Genomic DNA, 11398 nt, shown 5'->3' with positions numbered 1-11398 from the left:
TTTTGAACATCTCCAGAGATGGAGACTCCATTTCAGAGGTTCCCTTCCAGGGCACAGGGGTTTTCTTGTTGCTTCTTGCTCAAAAACACCCTCTAAGGGACTTACTTGGAAGATGCAAAACAGACAAGGCCCCCAGAGGTGCCAGAGGACCTGAGATGGGGAGTCTCTACTCTGCTGTTTGCAGCCCACCTGAAAAAAACCACTGCACTTTGAGGGTCAGCTCAAGGGGTACGGGGACAGAGGAAGGGAGGACAGTCCAAGACATCAGAAAGAGCCACCAGCTGTTGAATTTGACTTCAATCCAGCAGAGATGGGAAAGGAGGGAGCTATGGGTGAGTTCCCAATCTGTACAAGCTGTTCCCAGCTCAGGAGATGCACTTAAGCTCAGAGCTTCCCCTGGAGGCAGGACCCAGCAGAGTCCTTCACCAAAAGCCCTTTCCAGCTGGAGGAGGAACAATGCTGGGTTTGTGCAAAGCTGCAGGACACCAAAGGTGTGTGAGGCCCAGAAGATGAATGACTGCTCTGAACAACCCCAAGTCTTTGAAAAGCAGGGTGGGGCTGAGGCTCCATGAGGAAGGAGGGGGAAGGAGAAACACAGAGCCAGTGTTGCCTGGAATGAAACCTGAGTGGAAAAGGGAGGGGGCTTGGGAGCCCTGAACATTCCACCTGGGAGAACTGGAGAACAAGGTGGTCAGAGATGTGTCTCATGGCCAGGCTGGGAAGGGCAGGGGCTCAGCAACAGCCCAGTCTTGCAAGAACAGAGTTTCTAGCTGTTTTCCCTCCCTGCCATATGGTTTTTGGGGTGTTTTTTGGTTGGTTGGGGTCTTTTTTGGGTTTGTTTTTTTTTCTTCTTCCTGTTTCTGAGCCTTCACCACCCCTGGGACTGGGAGAGAACCCTGAGGCCAGAGCAGGAGATGATAAAGCTGAACTCCTGGGTCCAGTTCACTGTTCTAGGACCCAGAAAAGGACCCAATTCACTATTTCACTGTCTCTGTCACGTCACTGCTCTGTGCCTCAGTTTCCCCACTGACAACTGGAGGGTTTTGGGTGGTTTTGTTTGTTTGCTTGTTTTGTTGTGGGGTTTTTTTTAAATTTTATTTAATTTGGAGTTTTTTTTCTTCCTGTTTCTGAGCCTTCACCTCTCAGGAGACTGGGAGAGAACCCCAAGGCCAGAGCAGGGTACTAGGAAATTAAACTGCTGGGTTCATTTCACTGTTCAAGGACCCAGAAAAGGATCCAATTCACTATTTCACTGTCTCTGTCACGTCACTGCTCTGTGCCTCAGTTTCCCCACTGACAACTGCAGTGTTTGGGGTGGTTTTATTTGTTTGCTTGGGGTTTTTTTAATTTTATTTCATTTGGGTTTTTTTTTTTCTTCCTGTTTCTGAGCCTTCACCTCCCAGGAGACTGGGAGAGAACCCCAAGGCCAGAGCAGGGTACTAGGAAATTAAACTGCTGGGTCCAGTTCACTGTTCTAGGATCCAGGAGAGGACCTGACTCATTATTTCACTATCTCAGTCACGTCGCTGCTCTGTGCCTCAGTTTCCCCACTGACAACTGTGGATGTCAAGCCACAGCATAGCAGGGCAATGATTTTATGCAGCAGAATAATTCCTGCATTCCATCGATGGAAGCTGAGCTACGCCTGAGATAGTCACACTGATTTGGGACACCCAGATCTGCCCTGGCACCCATCCTTCCCCCTCCACCATACTACCCCCTAAGTACTGACTTCATCTGAAGGAGCAGCCCCCTCCTCAGGGCTCATTTCTGAAGTTATTCTTACGCCAGAGTCACAACCAGCCCTAAACTCATCTGTTAAATTCACTGGGGGGGAGTTTTCTATCTCTTTTTTTTCCCTTATCCAGCCAAGGGCATCACACCCTTTTAAGTGTTGCAGAAACACCAGGCAGTGCCATCAACTCAGGAGCTCAGAATTCCCTTTGGGGTGCTGGAGGACAGCCCTACATAAGCAAGGATGCTGAGTCAGCACAGTAATCAACACAACAGCCAACAGAATTGGCTGCTCTAAGGGGAATCGGTGGGATGAAGCCAAGCTCATCCACGTTATCTGGTGAGCTACGTTTGTGCAATCCACAGCACAGCCATCTCCTGGTAAAGTCATATCAGTTTCAACTACAAAAAGGCTTCCCAAAGATGATCTCAAACCCCATCTGGAGCCAAAGATTGGAGGATCTGCTTCAGCATGGGGAAAGGAGACATCAGATGTCCAGGACACAGCCCAGTTGCAAGACAAAGCCCAGGGGTAAAATCCATGTGCTGAAAGCAGGGGGCAGAGCTGATTTTGGTGGGGCAGACTCTGGCAGGGAAGATCACAGGGGAAATATTCATGTCTGCACAACAGCAACTGGGCTGGGATCCAGAAGACAAGCCAGAGCAGACAGAGGGAAGTGGCAGGGCTCCTCTGCTGTCTTCCAAGCCGGGAGAGTCTGAGCCCCAGACCACATCTAAGGGCACCGCATACCTGGGCTGCTGCCTCCCGGGTTGGGGAGCACCCAAGTGTGAGCTCCAGGCTCCCTCTCCTGGGCAGGTGACACCATTGCAAATACCTCCAAAGAGGAGGATCTGAAGCCTTCCAAGCCCTGGAGCCCACAAGTTGCCATATCCCAAACAACCTCCTCCTTTCTTCCAACAAGGAAGAAGGCCCAGCCTCCCAGGAGAAAGGGAAAACAGCTCCCACGCAGGAAGAAAGAGGACACCAAAGCGTGGTCAAGATCACTCCTTAGACACTTCATGAAGCTACGAAGGGAGTGAGGCAGAGAGGTTTGCCCAACCCTAAAGCGTGTTCCTCACCCACCAAGAACTCCCATCCTGGTGGAAATCACGCCTGTAGCCCTGGCTGGCCCAGATTCATTTCACCGCACGCAGACCAAGATCTCATTCCTTCATAGCCCACACACGCTTTGAATCAGTCTGGGGATCTGCTTGGGGAACGTGATTCCCTTCCCAGCAGAGCAATAAAGAGTGGAAAAAAAACCCCCATCTTCCTCCATCAGATCCCACCAGTCCCAGGAATGGACCTCTTACGTTCCTCTCCTCGGTGTCTGGCTTTGGTGACTAACACCAAAAGCTCAAGCTGGGGGGTTGTGCTGTCAATCCCACACTGAAAAAAAAAACCACAGACCCTTTCTGACCAGCAGAGAGACATCAATTTTTTTGTCCTCTTAGGGCTAAACCCCATAAAAAAACCCCACTAAAAGTAACTTTACAAAGAGATGAACCATATTTTCCTTTGGAAACTCAGCTTTCAGCCCATCTGCTCCCCAGGAAGCAGCCATCCAGCTGCATGGGGGAACATTTCTGGTTCTTCTCCCACTTCTCCTTTCCTTCCAGATGTAGGAATAACTCCTTTAGGCAGAAGCAGAAAGCACCCACCAGGCTCCCATTAAAACAGGTCACAGTCATGGTCTTGAAGCAGAAAGCCCATCTTCTAGTCCTCCCCAGGGCACTGAGCAGCTGGGCTCACAGAGACAAATAAATTTAGACTGGGGAAATGTTGACACAAGCCAAGCTCATGATTTGTACCAGAGCAGGGGAAAAAAAAAAATCCCTCCAAGTGTTCCATGTTGTTAAATGTGTGGGAAGTGAGATGGAAATATGTTCTTGGGGTGGAGAAAGGATGGCCTAGAGCTCTAGAGACGTTCCACTAAACCCAGTCCCACTGAGTGCAATTCCAAAAATACCCTCAAGCCCACTCCAATTTCCAACCCAGTTGAATCTGTCAGTCAATCCACTTCAACCACAGCTGCTCCCCCTTGGTTCCAGCTCATGTCTGGAGTGACTCCAAGACACAGGGTACAAGACAGGAGGAGAAACATGGATCTGCCAGGCTCATCTCCCAGGCCTGCTGCCTGGCACAGCCATTTTTCCAGGGTCTGAAGCAGCTCACTCCAAAAAAATCAGATGCTGGGAAAAGGAACTCCTCTACTCTTGCACAAAGTTAAAGAGTTTAATTTCCTTGGACAAAACTGTGCCTCAGTTTCTCTTACTTGTTTTTACCTGCAGCCCAAGATGGGATCAAGTTGATGGGGAGTATAATTTAGTTTTCCTAAGCAAATGCTCCAGCCCAGGACAGAGAACTGTGAGTTTAGCAAGCAGGAAAGAGGTTTAACCATCAAGCAAGCAGCGATTTGTACTGTCCCTATCATCTACCTGAGCTTGAAGAGATCTCCAGCCCCACCAAGAGGCACCCTTGGCTGCCCATCCATCCATCACCTCCCTGGCTCTTGGGGGACACAAAACCAGCCACACTCACTGGGAGGAACCAGTCTCTTTGCTGAAAGAAATCAGGCACGATGGCTCCAAAGCACACAGCATAATTGTCTCCAGGGCACCTGGAGAAGGGAGGGGAGGGAAGGGTGGAGGAAAACATGCCTGACTCCATCACCTCATCCACACCTCTCCACCAGTCCTTTCGCAGGGAGGAGGAGGAGCAGCCAGCACTGGCTTTTTTGACCATATAAGGCCAGGTTTTGCTCTCCATGGCCAATCCGGGGAGGAATGTGAACACCTGAGCCTTGCCCAGTGTGCCAGGGCCCATCCTCCCCTGCCCACACCCTGCCCACACCCTGCTACCTTGGCCAGGTGTGCAGAGCTCTACCTGCAGCAGAGGAGGGGAGGCCATCTCCTCTCAGTCCACTCCACACCTGGCACAAACCAGTGGGGAAATCCATGAATTCATCACTGGGGACCATAGCCCAGTCAGGGTTTTCCTCTCCTGCAGCCCTTCAAACTCCCCCAAGGTGTGGCCAAGCTGAGCTCAGGTTGTCTGCTGCAAGGCTGGTTTGCCCCTTTCTTTTAACTATTTCCAGTAATTCACCATCCCAGACATGTGAAACACCTCTTCTTCTGTCCTACAGCCATCCCTGTTGCTTCATTTCCATTTCCACCTGCGCTTGGCTGTCTCAGGGCAGCCCTGGGGTCTCTACCTCCCAGACAGTGCCTGGGAGACAGAAGCCTGCACAGACCTGCTAAAGGAGCTTCACCTTTGAGATGTCCTCAGCCTGGCTTTGGTTCAGGGGAACTAGATCATAGGGGGACTTTGTGTATTGTGCTGTGATGGCTGGGACTCCCAAAACCAGTATGTGAAAGGGCTGGCAGCCTTCTAATCCAGTGGCTCCCAGTCTTGGGACCACATCTCACTGCCTCAGCCCAGGGTGAGAGGAGGAATGAAGGACAAGGTTGGCCCATCACTTGGTGCCCCCAACTAGTGAAGGAAAAAAAATAATAATAAAAAATAAACTCAAGCCCAGAGGGACATGGGAGAGACCCTGAGCTGCCAGCCCAGCCAGCCCCCAGCCCCACAGCCCTGTCTCCAGGCCTCACCACAGCGATATACGTGCCAACTCCTCCGTGACTCTGCATGCCAGCGCCCTGACCAAACGAGCCCAAGAATTTCAGAGAAACCAGTGTTCCCTTGTTGTGCTGCCAAGATTTGGTACCCGCCTGCCCACAATCCTGGTTAGAGTGGGACAGATTCCAGCAGTTGTGTCAGCTCATTGCCCTTGGGCTTATGGGGGTGGGAGTGCCAACAGGTCCCACACCTCCACCTCCAGGCATGCCAGGGACTCGCACATGCAGCGAGGCAGCAGCAGCTGCTGCTTCAACACACTCCCCACCCAGCCCAAATTCCTGCATATCCACAAGACTGTCACAGGCCTGGAGGAAGCCTCACCTGAAACAAAATGGCTATAAGGTTGGCCATTTGATGTTTACCAGTATTTAATCCTGCATAGCCCTCCAGGAGGACAGGGACCTGGCGTGGGGGCAAAAAGGGTGGGGATCAGTGTGTGGGAGGGCAACGTTTCATTCCCTGGAAGGCAGGAGTCAAACCAGCATTTCCCAGCACCTCCTGACCTGCTCTCCTCTCTCTCTCTCCACACACTCCCTTTATGCTACAGAGCAGCATCACCCAGTGGCAGTGGGAGGCTCTGGGAATCCAGAGCAAGAAGCAAAGGGACACTGGGAAAAGCAGCAGCTCTGCCCAAAAACAGGGACATGAACAAGACTGTCCCTACCTGGCAGGAGCGGTGTGTGGATTGTGGCCCATGTTAACCTCCAGCAGGTCTCAGCAGAGGTGAGGATGTTCTTCTTTCCAGCATGGAAAGTTCATTGAGGCTTGGAAAGACCAGCCTGCCCGGAGTGCAGTCGTGATGCCAAGGATAGATGTGCATGAGCTGGTGTCCATTTTGCTGAGCAAACAAAGGAAAACAGAAAGAAGGTCAAGTCAAATCCCTACTAGTGATCAGGACTGAGACTCTGCAGCTCAGACCATGGTCTGTCTGTACCAGGTTTCACATGTTCCAAGCTGTTTGGTCCAGAGAACATTTACAACCTCACACTCATCATCTTTGCTCTGCACAGATGGGAGCTGAGTCTGAGACAGCTTTCAACTGTGGAGCCTGACAGCGCATCGTGGCATGGACTGCAGACCTTCACTGGTGGCTTAACCTTGCTAGCAGGCATTGCTAGAGCAGAAGACCTGCTCCCTTAGGCTTTGCAGACATTAGCAACCAGAGCTTGAAACTGGGGTTCAGAGTTTGTTGTCTACTTCAGAGGTCATGCTGAAGTCTCAGCTACTGCATCCCCTTTGCTAGCTTGAAGCACTGGCTACTTAAACAACACGTATTCCTCAACATCCTTCAGGAATGGTTCAGTGGGCATGGTGGTGATGAGTTAACAGTTGGACTGGATGATCTTAGAGGTCTTTTCCAACCTTAATGATTCTGTGATCCTCACCAGGAACAACCAAGTATTTGTGGTGCATTTGAGGAAGTGGAAGAAGCCCAACACATGGCACATGTCCATCCTCCATGGAGTGCAGTCATGAGGGCTGGAGCACCTCTCCTGTGAGGACAGGCTGAAAGAGTTGGGGCTGTTCAGCCTGGAGAAGAGAAGGCTCCAGGGAGATCTTATAGCGACCTTCCAGTACCTGAAGGGGCTCCAGGAAGGCTGGGGAGGGACTTTGGCCAAGGGCAGTTAATGACAAAACAAGGGGAAATGGGTTTAAGCTGAAAGAGGGGAGGTTTAGATGAGATATTAGGAAGAAGTTCTTCACTGTGAGGGTGGTGAGACACTGGCTCAGGTTGCCCAAGGAAGCTGTGGATGCCCCCTCCCTGGAAGTGTTCAAGGCCAGGCTGGATGAGGCTTTGAGCAACCTGGTCTAGTGGAAGATGTCCCTGCTGATGGCAGGGGGGTTGGGACTGGATGAGCTTTAAGGTCCCTTCCAACCCAAACCAGTCTGGGATTCTATGATCCTTGGGAAACAGAGATGGTTCAGGCCCAGACCACCCAGCTACGCTTCCTCCCAGCCAGCCAGATCTCTCCAATGCACGAGGCAGCCTCCAAACCTGATGCAGCACATCTAGTTGAGATGCACGGAGGGTCCTGGGTGAACCAGGGCAGTGCCCAGTGTTTAGGGCAGGGCAAGAGAAAATATTTGAGATTACAGATTGGATGAGATGAGTCACAGGCAAGGACGGGCAGTCCAGCTGCTGGAGCTGCCTGCTCAACTCTCCACCCCTACCAGCATAGTACCCTGGGAAGCTGCTAACCGTGGGAACCGGGATATCGCAGCAGGCCAAGCAAGTACAAAAACATGGCTGTTGCCGAAAGGAGATTAAAACTGTCCATCTCTGCAAAGCAATGACTTAGCGAGAGGAGCAAAAACCCCAAAGCTCAGCAGGTCTCAGGTACTTGAGATTGGTTGCTCAGCCCTGGCAGGATCCCCATGCCAATCAGCCAGGTATTCATAACATAATGGGAACAGCGCTCACCCGTTCCTGCTGGGGCCTGCGTGTGTTTGTGAGATTTCAGAGACACACCCTTCAATTCAAGGCTTTGGAAAAAAAAAAAATAGCTCAGCACCTGGGGAGGAGGGGGGAGAAGGAAAAAAAAAGAGAAGGAGCCACTTCAGAGCTGAGGAATCCCAGCCTGACTCACGGTGGGGCAGCAGCAGGGGCTCTGCCGCAGGAAGCAATTTTTCTCTGACGCAGAAAGCAAACAGGGCTGGGAACAGTGGGGAGGGGGTCAGGGCAGGTTGGCTGTAACTCTGCAAGGGGACCCTGCAGCAGGGCAAGGCAGCCCCCCCTGCACAGAGGATTCCTCTGTTAGACCCACCCAGCATCCAACCTCCTCGTGCAAATGGGGGTTGGTGCCACTGGGACCAACTTCTGCTCTTGGAAACAGGCCTGGCTATTTTTCAGCATTAGCAAACCTGGCAGGCACGTTTCCCAGCTCCCTAATCCCCCTGGGCCCAGCTTTACCCATCTCTATGGCACTGAGATCAACTCAAAGGTCACAAAAATCTCCTTTGTCTCCACCATTTCTCAGGCTGGCAATATCCCAGTGCAACACCAAGACCTTTTCTGCTCAGCAAGCTCTGCCACCCAACAAACACTGGCCCCTTTGAGCTGCCTCACCAACACACACACACACACACAGAGGAAAAAAGTTCCCACTTGAAAAAGGGAATATAAAACATTTGGGGCTTGGTTTTCAACCCTTCCAGAGCCTTATGGTGTAGCTAAAGTGATCTGTCAGCTCCTCTGTGCAGGATAAATGTAGTAGGGCTGGAAGACACCACTACCAACATAGGAATCTGGATTTGGAGTCTTTTTTCTAGTTTGCAGGGGTTAGAACTACAAGACAAGGGGTAAGATAACACCAATTCAGATCCATAGCTGCAGATCTACTCTAGGTTTACACCTGCCTGTCCTACTGACCTCAACAAGGTATAAATCCAGCATTCCAGCAGCACTTCACTAGGTAGAAGCTTGTGTAACTTCACTGAAGTCAGTGATGCTGCACCAGTTTATTTCCCCCCACCCCCCCACCCTTTTCCCCCCAGTACCAGCTCTCCCAGTGGGTGACACTGTTTTAAATCCCAGTTCCTGAAGTCAGGGCAATATGGAAGAACAGTTGCTCTCCTAGTTCAAACCAAAGCTCTACCCTACCAACAATAGAAAACACTCACAAACTGAGACCCCCCCCCAAAATTTACAAACTAGAAAAGGGGGAACAACTCCAAATGATTTTGTTGTTGTTGTTGTTTTTTTTAAAAAAAGCAGCAGACTATAAGGTACTAAAATAATCCTGAAGTTCATTTAGCCTTGGATTTGCCCAGGGGGAAACCTGAAACTTATCAGCAAGCAAAATGTTTACCCCTCTTAATAGCCAAACCCGAGCTAGCACCAGATAAACCCTTTTCTCCCACAAATGGACTCTTCAGTCTCCATGCCAGTGCTTTCTCCAACCTAATGTTGAGGGCACCAAGGTGGGATGGAGTCACTTGATGAAACAGAACAACTCCATCCATACATGTTCTGCTGGCAGCTTCCCGGACAGCCAACTCATACTCATGGCAACAAACACCTATGGGACATGTTCTGACCTGAGAGCTGAATTCAGCTCTCCCTGGGGGATTCGCCCACGTACGTATCTGGAGTGTGCTCTGCAGATTATACAACACATGTTATCTAGGGCAACAATGGCAAGTGGATCCAGAGAAAAGCCCCTGACTTTGCAGGGTCCTGGGGAATCCCAGTTGGACCAAGGTAGAGGATTAAGTGGTTGGCAGGATTGAATTTCCATCCAAAATGCCTGATTGTAACACAAAAACATGAACTCCCACCTTGCTTGAAACTTCTCAGTTACTGATGAGACCTTAAGTAGAGTAAGAAGGGACTCAGGGTCACATCTTTGAATTTATAAAGCAGCCCTTGACTGCAGCAATGCTCCAGCCCCCTGCACTGGTTAAAAATCTAGCTCACAACTGGAAAGACATTTTTCACCCAAATTTCCTTTACAGCAATAAGGCAACTCCAGGAGATCTAAATGAGCCCCTTGGAGATTACAGATACTGCAACTGGCTGCTCTTCATGCTTTATAACACCCAAAGGTGCAACTACCCATTAATCACAATCACATTTGTGCATTAAAATAGAAAACTTAAATTACAGATTTTTAAAATATTACTAATAAACTTCCCTAACATAAAATGTTTTACATTTACAGTACTTGAACTATTTCAGATCTGGGTTGACGAGGTTTAAGCAGTTTACCACTGCAAGAGTTAAGAGTCTGGAGCTCACAAACAGCACAACCCAAGCAGGGGCAGCAATAGTTGGTAGAATCATAGTGCTCTTGGCTGCACCTCCTGTTCACCACTTGGTTCTCTCCTTCCTAAAACAGGGTGATCCTATTGCCACCCTGATCAGGAAAGACTTTCAATTCTTCACTCAAGCAAAGAAAACAACCCAGAGCAGCCTGGCTCTGCTTGTCCATCCAGGTCTTCCAGCTGCACAAAGAAGAGGCAGCGTCAGCACAGTGAGACTTACGTTGTTCCTGAGCCTCCTAAAACCCTGCTATCATCACAGCTCCAGTTCCCAGCTCAACCCTAGGCTTGTACCTGACACAGGTATGACGACAGAGCTGCTGGGACCAGGTATTGAGGATGGTGCTGTCCACAAGCAGTAGAGCTGGCAAATTAAAGACTTAACTTCAGCGTGACTGTTCTCAATGCCATGCCATCACCTTCTGTCCTGATTTATGTTGTTAATAACAAGCATTGGCATCTAACTCTTCTCTACCAGTTTAAACCTAAGTGGCATAAGCAAAATTTCAGTGAGTGTTGGCTACAGCAGTACAAGTAGGACTAGACTCCCTGTGGATTTTATGGGAGCTGGACTGGGCCACTTTGAGAGTTACTTTTGTGCCAATTTCTCTGCAATTTACTGAGAACTCTGAGCTTTTTGCAAACCATCCCAGCCATGCAAGGAATGGGGTGGGGATGTTTTGACATAAAGTCTTGGATCACTTACAGATCCCACCCAGCTCCCTCCACGCTCACCTTTTAGTGCTCTCTACGTGCTCTTGTTTCTCAAGAACATCAAGCAGAAAGCAACTCAGATAGATAGTGTAATTTAAGATAAAACAGACTGCAGGGAGCAAACACTGCACAGACCAGAGTGAATACACAGAGTTATCAGGCCCAGGCACAATCTGTGCATGTGAATGCAGCATCCGAGGCTACACCAGCATCTGCTTGTGTGCACAAACACATCTACGTGTGCAGATGTGTGTGGAAGCATCTCTGAACCCCACCTCTTGTCCTTCATGGGCTGTGAAACTCAACTCTAAGCAATGTCACCACTTAACTAGAAATCAGAGGAGATTTGGCCTGGCAGCAAGAAAAGAGGAATGCTTGGGGCAGGTCCTGGCTGTTGATGGGAGAAGGAGGGACAGAAAGGTCCCTAATGAGCCTGAAGTGAATTTGCTTCTGTAGCATCCAACACCTTTTGTACCTCCAGCTGCAAAGCAGAAGGGACAAAAATATCCCCCCCTCACCAAAAAAACCTCTAACAGATACAGAGTTTGT

Source organism: Antrostomus carolinensis, unplaced genomic scaffold (assembly GCF_000700745.2).
Source record: "Antrostomus carolinensis isolate BGI_N321 unplaced genomic scaffold, ASM70074v2 scaffold13291, whole genome shotgun sequence".
Lineage (NCBI taxonomy): Eukaryota > Metazoa > Chordata > Aves > Caprimulgiformes > Caprimulgidae > Antrostomus > Antrostomus carolinensis.
This window is presented reverse-complemented; position numbering follows the sequence as displayed.